The sequence below is a fragment of the Petaurus breviceps genome, unplaced genomic scaffold (assembly GCF_028583685.1).
Source record: "Petaurus breviceps papuanus isolate PSGF00001 unplaced genomic scaffold, PetGlider_PUasm1.0 90925, whole genome shotgun sequence".
Taxonomy (NCBI): domain Eukaryota; kingdom Metazoa; phylum Chordata; class Mammalia; order Diprotodontia; family Petauridae; genus Petaurus; species Petaurus breviceps.
The window spans coordinates 12,955,656-12,966,869 of record NW_027187380.1 but is presented as its reverse complement, the minus strand read 5'-3'; the positions used below and the strand labels follow the sequence as shown (position 1 = coordinate 12,966,869).

General features: G+C 38.3%; 1 pseudogene; it reads left to right on the top strand.

Annotated features, from left to right (window-relative positions):
- Positions 1-2,702: 2,702 nt before the first annotated feature.
- Positions 2,703-4,069, top strand: LOC138152780 (thioredoxin reductase-like selenoprotein T pseudogene; annotated as a pseudogene).
- Positions 4,070-11,214: the final 7,145 nt, after the last annotated feature.

Below are 11,214 nucleotides of genomic sequence, written 5' to 3'. Positions count from 1 at the left end.
AATAGGAGGTAAAATGGATAATTTTGATTACATAAAATTTAAAAAGTGTTTGCGGAAACAAAAACAATACAGCTAAAGTTAGAAGAAGAAAAGCTGGAAGATGGGGAAAGATTTTTATAGCAAGTTTATACTGACAAAAGTCTCATTTGTAAAATATATAGGGAACTAAGTCAAATGTACAAGAATAAAAGTCATTCCTCACTTAATAAGTGGTCAAAGAATAAGAATAAACAATTTTTAGAAGAAGAAATCAAAGCTCTCAAAAGTTATGTGAAAATATGCTCTGTCACTAATAATTACAGAAATGAAAATGAAAACAACTTAGTTACCATCTCATATTCATAAGACTAAGATAACAAAAAAAAGAAAATAACACATGCTGGAGGGATATGGGTAAATAAGTACACTAATGCACTATTGGTAAAACTGTGAACTAGTCTAACCATTCTGAAAATGGTTGGAAAACATTCTGGAAAACAATTTGGAAATATTCCCCAAGTTATTAATATACATTGACCCAATGATATTGCTACTAAGTTTTATAACAAATAAGCTGAGTAAAGTAAAACAAATTCACATAGTCTAAAAATATATGTCTATTTCTTCATCTTGTATCCATCAACTCTCTGTCAGGAGGTACGTAACACTTCATCAAGGGTTCTCTGCAGACATATTTTGTCATTGTATTGATCACACTTCTTAAGCCTATTACAGTTGCTTTTTATGCTGTACATACTCTTTAAACTAGAAATTCCACTACCAGGCACATGCCTCAAGGAGACCAATAACAAAAACAAAAGCTCTATATACACCAAAATATTTATGATAGCACTTTTTAGGGTAGTAAAGAACATGAAACAAAGTTCATTGATTGGGGAATGGCTACAAAAGTTGTGGTTACATGAATGTAATGAAATGTCAGTGTGCTATAAGAAATTATATACATGAGAAATACAGAGAAACATGGGAAGACATGTGAACCGATGAAAAATAAAATGAATGGTAACCTGAAAAAATATATACAATATATTGTATAATATACAATATACACGATAACTACAACAATATAAAAGGATATAACAACAATGAAATAATCAAAACCTAATACTGCAAAACCGTGACCAAGCTTGAGCCTAAAAAAGTTATATTAGAAGATACCTCTGCCCACTTCTTTTCTTTTTTTCTTTTTTTTGCCTTTTGGAGGGCAATTGGGGTTAAGTAACTTGCCCAAGGTTACACTAGTTTTTTTTGTATTAAGTGTCTCAGGCCAGATCCGAACTCAGGTCCTCCTGACTCCTGGGCCAGCGCTTTACTCACTGCACCACCTAGATGCCCTGCCCACTTCTTTTCAAGGTCCATGGGCATGGAACACTATATATATCAGACTTTTTACATATATTGGTTAATTTTTTCTTTTTCTCTCTTCCTCTTCTTTTATTCTTTAACATAAGGGATGGCCCTCTAGGAAGAAGCAGGATGAGAGACATAATAGAAAAAAATAAATCATGTAAAAATATCAATAAAATTTATATTAGAAAACTAAATGTATCATTATCTGTAAAAAAATGTATCCTTTTTAGACCTTAGCAAAGTAGATGGTCATAAGGGGGAAGAGATAGAGATAATGAGATGTAAGGATGAGGTACTTTCAAATGTAAATGAAGAAGGAAATGGCAAACCACTCTGGTATCTTTGCCAAGAAAACCCCAGATGGTGTGACTAGACTGAAATAACTGAGCAACAACAAAATACCTTGAAGGGGTTTGAGGTTTTGAGTAGTTCAGTTGAATATGAAGAAGTCAGAAGAGACAACAAACTTGTACTTATAGCAGCGACTTCCTTACCACTTTCCCACCAGCAATTAATTTTCATAGATCAATAAAAATTTGGAAACTATAATGGATGGTCACCATAAGTTAGAGCAAGATCCCTCATCAGGAGAATCTAGCTCTGAACCAGAAGGAGTTGACAAAAAGCTTTGCTTCTCTTATACCCTTTCCCCCCACCTCCCACCAACTAGGTGGTGACAAATCTTATAGCTAAAGTCCTGAAGTACCAGAACTATAGAGGCTTCTGCCAATTCTAGGATCTCTATACCTTCTGAAATAGCTCAGTATCAACAGGCTTAGTTTGAATTTAGCCCATTGAAGCCTCCCACTGAAGCATGGGTCCAGGAAATCTAGATCAACCCATCTAATAGAGTAGCAGTGTCTAGTGGAGAGCTAATCCAGTATCTGACTTGCCCAGTACAGTCCAGCCTGACAACAGATCAACCTATCCAGCAGATATGTCAGACCCTGTAAAGATATGTAAACCCAACTGAGATACTTATCCAGCTGAAATACCATGCCCTAACAAGGAGTAAGTCCAAATGAGGAACAGAATGACTCATTCATCATAGACCCTGGTACCATGCCCTGTATTAAAGTTTAAGAAAACTCTCTAGAAATAAAAAAAGGTCATCAAAGACCCATATTTTCAGATTTGTGAGTTGTCTTGTCCACATGTGTTCTGTACATATGTGTCTCACTACCATCATACTTTAGATTTGTGCCACTTTCTCACCCTGAATCTGTATATTTGTTGGAGATATCATACCAATTTTTTCTTTGGGGGAGGGCTGCTTTTAACTACTGTTAATGATATGATATTGAAGTAAATAGTTTTCCTAAGAGCTAATTGAGTCTACTGACTTATTGTTAATGGAAAGCACACCAACAACGGCTTGTAAGCTACAGGCTTACAAATCATCACCCACAGGGTTATCTATAGAACCCAACTATGAGTGCATGTACAAGTTGGGAGTGAGTAAGGATGGGATGCAACACATACAAAGAAAAAAAATTCCAATATTATAAAAAACAGTTTGAAGAAATAGGAAAAGAGGGTGGCTGTAAAAAATGACCAAAGGGATGGTTTTAGACAAAGCTGGGAAAAACCTGCTATAACCTGAAACAGAGTGAAGTGAGCAGAACCAGAATAATGTATACAATGACAACATTATTTAGAAAAAAAACAACCCAATAACTTTGAACAACTTGAGAACTCTGATCAATGTAGTGACAAATTCTGATTCCAGAGGATTAATGATGAAACAAACTACCCACCTCTTAATAGGGATGTGAGGACCTCAAGATGAAGGCTAAGTTATATATTTTTGGACACAGTCAATATGGAAACTTGTTTTATTTGACTATTCATGTTTGTTCAAAAGATTTTCCCCCTCATAGGGAGTGGGGAAGGAAAGGGCTGATAGGTAGAGAGTAGCTTTAAAAAAAAAAAAGAGGGTTATTGAAGAATTTTTTTTAATGCAGAGAACAGAAGAAAGGTCAGAAAGAAACAGACAAGTAGGACAACTTTGAAAATGATAGGTTGAAATTATGTATTTAAAAAGAAAAGTCAGATATAGGTAATACAGATTTGAAGTTCCATTACAATCTGCAGTTTCTATTCTATGTATATGGAAATGCTCACTGTACCAGGCTTAGTTCACAGAAGCTACCAGATTTGCCTCTGAGCTGTGAGCCTGATGAGGCTCCCTGCAGCTCCTATTCATGGCAGCAATCATGCCAGATACTCTCCAAGGTGTAGTATGTGACAAGGCCATTGCTTAAACTCCATATCTGTGTTTCCTGAGGTTATAGATGAGTGTTTGAGGAGTACTACGTGTATTAGCCAGTAGTACTAGACATCCTGATTGTAAGAGAGAACTATCTCCCTCAACCAATATATAAATACAGTATATAAAGCATCTCTCTTGTTTGCCTTCAAACCACTATTAATAGGCTTGATAATTGTGGGCAAGAATTTTTTTTTGCTTTCTTTGGAATGCAAACTCTAAGCATCTGGCACTGGAGTCAAGGAAATAATATACAAGTATTAGTGATGGTTTTCTTCCTAAATAAACATGACTGAGAACCAGTTGTATGTCAATAGGTACTTTTGAGATAATGTTAAATTCTGATCAAAGCTGGAATCTGAACACCTTCCATCCATGTAGCAGCCTGTTCAAATTCTTGACAATAAAATGAAGCTCAATGTGTATGTGGATTCAATCCCACATCATTGATGATGGCTCCATCTTTCAGCCCTGAAAATTCTTTTGCATTAATGGATTTCTGAAAGACCATCAATTAATACTAATGAAAGCCCGTACTGAAGTAGGCAAACTACAAACCAGATGTTTTATTTGCAGTCTTGCACTTTGTGGAAAATTTCAATTCAAGTTAGTTTTTCAGTGTTGACATGATTTAGAATAGTGCACATTCATGGAGTTTAATAATACTGTATTTGAAAAAAATGTTTTTAAAGTTTGATCTATGTTATTAGTATTTCCTCTATCATTTTTCTTTTTAAAAATACTATATATATATATATATATATATTTTTTTTTTTAAGCAATTGGGGTTAAGTAACTTGCTCAAGGTTACACAGCCAGTTATTTTGTGTGGGTGCCAAGTATCTGAGGCCGGAACCGATCCCGGGTCTCCCGATGCCAGGGCCGGCGCTCTTACTCACTGAGCCACCTGGCCGCCCCAAAATACTATATATTTTAAAGGGTTAATTCAGTCAGATAATTGTTTTAAAATTCAGGCATTACGATTTGTAACTTTATTTCATAGAAACATTTGGGGGAAAAGTGGCAAATTGAGTCAATATCTGATTTTTTCCTTGAAAGATGTCAGTTAAATTTGTTGTGATTTTATATGAATTTGTTTTTTTATTTTAAAATATTTTGGGGAAATTGCTAACATTCTCAAGTACTTTACAAGAATCTGTCAACCATCTCTAATTTAACTATTTCCTATTAGTATGGTTTTCAAATGATCGAAAACTGTGAAGAGTGCCTTATTATATTACTAAAAATTAATAATAATTAGTAATATAAGTACTAAAATACTTATATTACTAAAAAATCTTGAATACAATACTATTTTGTGACTATAGGAGTACTAAAACACCAACTGCTTTTTAAATCCTGTTGTTTTGTTAAAGTGTCTTGCTTTGGTCAGTCTAATGATTTGATTAACTGGACCTTTTTACTTATCCTAAATATAAAACAAAGCAAATTTAAGTTAAAAAAAGTTTCCATGGGGGGAGAGGGAAGGGGGAATGTCTTGCATTTGATATTTGTTAAGTTCAGAATAAAAGTGAATTTTTTTAAACTGCTGGGAAAACTGGAGAGCCATCTGGCATAAATTAAGTTTAGATCATAGCATACCATATACCAGAAGAAGTTCCAAATGGAAACATGACTTAGATATAAAAGGTGGTATCATAAACAAATTAGAAGAGAATAGAAGAAGATACATTTTGTGGTATGAGCAATATTCTAACTACTCCCCCAATATAAATTAGGCTAGTTTTTCTTTAAAAGTTCTTGAGGCTTTGCTTGAAATTTGATTGATTCAAGGGAATAAAGGCTCAGACTGTTCACATTACTTCCTTGTCATCTGAGCAGAAACCAGCCACAGGAAACTCTTAGAGGAGCTAGGATGCTTGGCTGGTTGGTAGATCATGATGGATGGATAATTCAGGCAAGGAAATTTTTCTCAGCTGAATCAACCCAAGGTGTCCTCAAGGTTTATCCTTGTTGATTATCCTTCTGCTATGGCTAAATAAATCCCCTTTTTGTTAATTGTTAAATGATCTTAGAGTGTCTCATTTTGTTCCAACATAGAATCTAAAATACTAGGGGACTGACCGGAGGCAGGTCCTGCTGAAAACACCTTATAGAATGAGAACACTTCCTCACCATGGGATAGAGAGTATCAGAGAACATAAAAATAGACAATTTTGATTACATATAGTTGAAAAGTTTTTGTTTAAAATCAATGTGGTTTGTTGGAAGGGAAATAGGTAACTGGGAAAATTTCTCTGATAAAGGTCTGCTATCCAAGATATATAGGGAAATGATTGAAATATAAGAAGAACCATTTTCTAATAGATCAAAGGACATGAACAGACAATTCAAAAAATAGTAAAAGCAAGTTATCAAAAGCCATATTAAATGCTCCAATTTACTTCAGTAATTTTTGTGCCTCTTTTACCATGCTATTAATTCTTTTCATAGTTTTCTTGCTTCACTTTCATTTCTTTCCCCAATTTTCCATCTACCACTCTTATTTCTCTCTTTAACTCTTCCAGGAATTCTTGTTGGGCTTGGATCCAACTAGCATTTTTTCTTTGAGGCTTTGTTTGTATGTTTCGCCGTTGTTGTCATCTTCTGAATTTGTCTTAGTCTTCACAAGCACTACAGTAGCTTCTTATGGTAAAATTTGTTGTTGTTATATTTTGTTTATTTTTCCAACCTACTTCTTTATTTTGAACTTTATGTTAAAGTTGGGCTATGCTTACCTGGAAGTGGGAAAATACTGTTTCATACTTAAGGTTTTTTTGTGCTACTGTTTTCAGAGCTAGTTCTGGGGGTCTGCAAGTTTTCAGTGTTTCCAAGGTTGTATGATCCTGGGAGAGGTATGGTCACTGATCTCCTGGTCTGTACCCTGGTCTTTACTCAAGAAGGAAGCTTATCCCCTGCAGTTGCAAGTGCTAGCCCTCTTCTTGATCCCTGCTCCTTTGCAACTAATCACCAGCATTTCTCTCTGCTCTAGAACTGCTACTCAGAACTATGGATGGGAAGTTGCTGTAATCTTTTTCCAACAAGTTGCCTGATTTCCTTACTGTCTCTGGCTGAGAGCTCCTGAAGGTGTTGCAGCCACTGTTGCTGCTACATGGGTGGACTCCAGACAGGTCTCTACCACAATGTGAAAAATATCTCCTGCTGACCTCCTAAGCTTTATTAGGCTGGAAAAGTGTCTTATCCTGACCTTTTGTTAGTTCTGCCACTCCAAAATTGGATTTTAGGTCTTATTTTGAAGTTGTTTAGAGGAGAATGTTGAGAGAGTCCATCTGGGTGGCCTCTGATTCACCATCTTGGTTCCACCTCTTATTTACTTATGATGATAAATATAACTTAGAGAAATTTTGAGGTTCTGTCTAACAGCCATCAGACTGGCATAGATGACCAAAAAGGAAAATGCCAATTGTTGTAAGGGCTATGGGAGGACAGATATATTAATAAAGCATTAGTGGCACTGTGAAGTGGACAAATTATTCTGGAAAGTAATTTGGAAACATAGCCAAAATGTCACTAAATTGTGCATACCTTTTGTCCCAGAAACACCACTGCTAGGTATATAGCTCAAAGAGATCAAAGAAAGGGCTAAAGGACCCATATGTAAAAACAAACAAACCCACAAACATATTGACACAAGGATTTTTTGTTTTGGAAAGAATCAGAAACTAAGGAATTCAAGTCAATTGGGGAATGGCTAAATAAATTATGATTTACAGTAGGATTGTAATGGAATATTGTTGTGCTATAAGAAATGATGAAGAGGGGTAGGGAAGGGAATAAACATTTATATAGAACCTAATATGTACCAGGCACTGAGCTGTTGTTGTTATTAGAGGACCATCCCATGTGGAAGGTGATTCCATGACGTGTAAGTTAATTGGATTTAAGTGAGGGAGAGCTGTGTAAGGTCACCAGCCTCACTTTCTCCTCTGGAGTCATCTGGATCCAGTGGTGAGATATATAGATCAGGATGACTAGAGATGGTCTTGGATGCAGTGGGAGACTTGGAACTTTTTAAGCTAAAATCTTTAATAGGTCTCAGTTTGACTGAGGCTCATTCAATGATTAAGGCTAGGTAAGAAATGAAGCAGAGGGGGTGCATCCAAGATGGCAGAGTAGAAACAGGACTTCCACACAGCTCTCGCTTCCACCTCCTCCAATACATATAAAAAATAACTCTAAACAAACTTTAGAGCTACAGAACCCACAAAGTGACAAAGAAAAACTAACATCCCATTGAAAGCAGCCAAGCAGGCTGGCAGGAAGGGGCCATTGCAATGCATTAGGAGCAGAGTTCAGCCCTGTATGAGCCAGAGGTTTTAGCCTCAGGGTGGCCATGACCAGCCACTGGCTGGAGAGATTTCAGGAGAGTGGATCACCAGCAGCTGTGGTGGTTTCTAGAATTGTCAACCCATAGATGATAAGGACAAAGTAAGAGGTCAGTGTGAACTTTGGGAACAGGGAGTCTGGGAGTGAGGTCCAGCCTCTGTCCCTGGAGGGAGAAGTGGCTGAGGTGTGGTGTGACTGCTTCAGAGCTCCTGGCCTGCAGATTGTAGGGGGACCAAGCCACCAGTCTGAGGGGTAATTGATCTTGCTTTAACATGGTTGGATCTGGATTGCTGTCTAGGGTAGGGGTCCTGGGGTACATGTCCAGTGAGCCAGAACGTGCAGAGGCATCAGAGAGGGCAGCCAACTAATAGCTCAAACAGCTGAGAAAACCCGAGCAATTTGGGACAAAGCTCTCCTCTCTGGAAGCAGAGTTCTACTATGGCAAAAAGCTCAAAAGTCAAGTAATTGAGTGGCAACATGAGCAAGCAAAGGAAGCAAAGCAAGCTCAGCAATCTGACAGTAGACTCATATTTTGGGGACAAAAGGCAAAAGGGAATGAGTCAAACTTACGCTCATTGAATTTGGTTTAGGGAGGTAATGTCATACACACTAAATAGGGTATCTCAACCTATAGGAGAGTAGGGGGAAAGGGGATGACAGGGGGGATGATGGAGGGAAGGGCAGGTTGGGGGGAGGGAAGTTGGAAGCACACACTTCTGAAAAGGGACAGGGTCAAAGTAGAGAAGAAAACAAGTGGGGGGGCATGATAATATGGAGGGAAATATAGTTAGTCTTTAACAATATATCCAATATGGAAATGTTTTGCATAGCTACACATGTACAACTTATTTAATTGCTTATCTTCCCAGTAAGGGTGGGTGATGAGGGAGGAAGGGAAAGAATCTGGAATTCAAAGTTCTAAAATCAAATGTTTAAAATATATATATTCAGGGGGGCAGAGTAAAGATGGCAGAGTAGAAAAAGGACTTACATGGGGCTCTGGCTTCAATTCACATAAAAGGTGACTATGAACAAATGTTGGAGCTACAGAACCCACAAAATGACCAACAGAAGCTAACCTCCTGCTGAGGACAGCCTTGAAGGCCGGCAGGTAGCAGCCAGTGCAGCACTCTGGGAGCTGACCCCAGCCCCATGTGAACTGGAGGTTTTAGCCTCAGGGTGGCCACAGCCAGCTGCCAGCTGGAGGGACTTCAGATCACCAGAAGCTGTGGCAGTTTCCAGAATTATCAACCCATAGATTCCAAGGACAAAGTGAGAAGTCAGTGCAGTGTGGACTTTTGGATCTGGTAGTTTGGGAATATGGTCAGCCTTTGCCCCTGGGGTGAGAAGCCACTGAGGAAAGTGGTCACGTTGCTCCAGCCACATTGGCAGCTTCAGCTGCTGGCCTGCAGATTGTAGGGGAACCAAGCAAACAGTCTTAGGGGTAATTGCTCCTCCTTTAAACTGCTTGGATCTGGATTACAGTGTAGGGTGGAGGTCCAAGAGTGTGCAACCAGCTTGCCAGAGTGTGTGAAGGCTTCAGACAGGGCATCCAACTAATACCTTAAGCAGCTGCCAAAACCCCAGCATTTGGGACAAAGTTCCCCTGTTTGGTGGCAGAGTCCTACTGTGGCAAAAAGTCCAAAAGTGAAGTAATTGAGTGGCAGCATGAGCAGGCAAAGAAAGCAAAGCGAACAGAGCAACCCCACTCTACACTCCTATTTTGGAGACAAAAAGGATCAAAGCATGGAACAGGAAGAAGTCAACAAAGTCAGAACTCCTGCACCAAAAGCTTCCAAGAAAAATATGAACTGGTTATAGGCCATAGAGGACCTTAAGAAGGATTTTGAAAAACAAATAAGAGAAGTAGAGGAAAAATTGAGAAGAGAAATGAGAACGATGCAAGAAAATTATGAATTGAGTGTCAACAACTTCAAAAAGGCAATGAGAAGAATGCCTTAAAAAGCCAAATTTGCCAGAAGTAAAAAGAATCTCAAAAGCTCACTGAAGAGAATCATTCCCTCAGAATTAGATTGGAGCAAATGGAAGCTAGTGACTTTATGAGAAATCAAGATACCATTTTTTTTTCAAATGCTTTATTAATGTAATGGACACCGAGATATAACAGGACAGCTAGGCCAATTATAATTTGATAGAAGTGTTTATTAACTGGCCGGGACTGCCTCTCAGACTGAAAGGCAGCCCCGAACTTTCTGTTAGACATAATTTTATAGACAAAGTGATTGCTAGCAACAGAATATATTTCTAAGGGTTTAGCATTGTTTCTATTGAGGCAAAGCTTTCTCAGTATTATTCTTGTTGAAGCAAAACATTCTCAGTATTATTCCCATTGAAGCAAAGCATTCTCAGTATTATTCCTATTGAAACAAAGCCTAAGTATTATTTCTACTGAAGCAAAACAGACCTGAATCCATGGGAATCTGTGGCATGTTTTAGCAACAGAGATGAAACATTTCTTTACTACTGGAGCCTATTAGGTGGTTTCCAAGTAAGGAGGCTCTAGTGTATAATTTCTGATGGGCACTTCACTCCCCCCTTTTTACTGGTTCATAGTTGTATCTCGGACTCATCTGAGTCCAGGGGAAAATAGGGGACATAGGCAGTTCAGAGGGCAAACAGCTTAACAGCTCAAATCCTTTGTTTAACATAGGTAGTTAGGCAGTTAATAAGGCAGGGGGTCAATAGCAACCCCAATAACAACAAAGCAAATGGTCCTATAAGGGAAGTTACAAGTAATGTGAGCCAGGGGGACCAGTTAAAAAAAAGAAATTGGTACCAAGACATAGATTGTTGATGATGAGCCTCTCTGTCAGCCAAACGTTGACGTACAGTAGCGAGAGATTCCCGAAGCACACCAGAGTGGTTGACATAAAAACAACAGGTTTCTCCAAGGGCCATACAAAGGCCACCTTGCTTGAGAAACAGGAGGTCTAAACCTCGGCGGTTTTGGAGAACCACTTCAGCCAGGGAATCTAGGGCAGTTTCCAAGTAGGAGATTTGGCTCTCCAAGTCTTGGATATCTGTGTAGACTTGGGAAGTGAGGGCTTCAAAATGACTATTTCCTTGTACTAGGGCTGTGGTTCCCACTGCTGCTGAACCTGCTATGCCTAGAACAACTAAGATAAGGACTAAAATGGGGACTGTTCTTTTATAGCGGGCTTGTAGCCCAAAATGTTCATGAGCCCCTTCTCCTGAATAAATGTATATCTGTGGAAGGACATGAACTA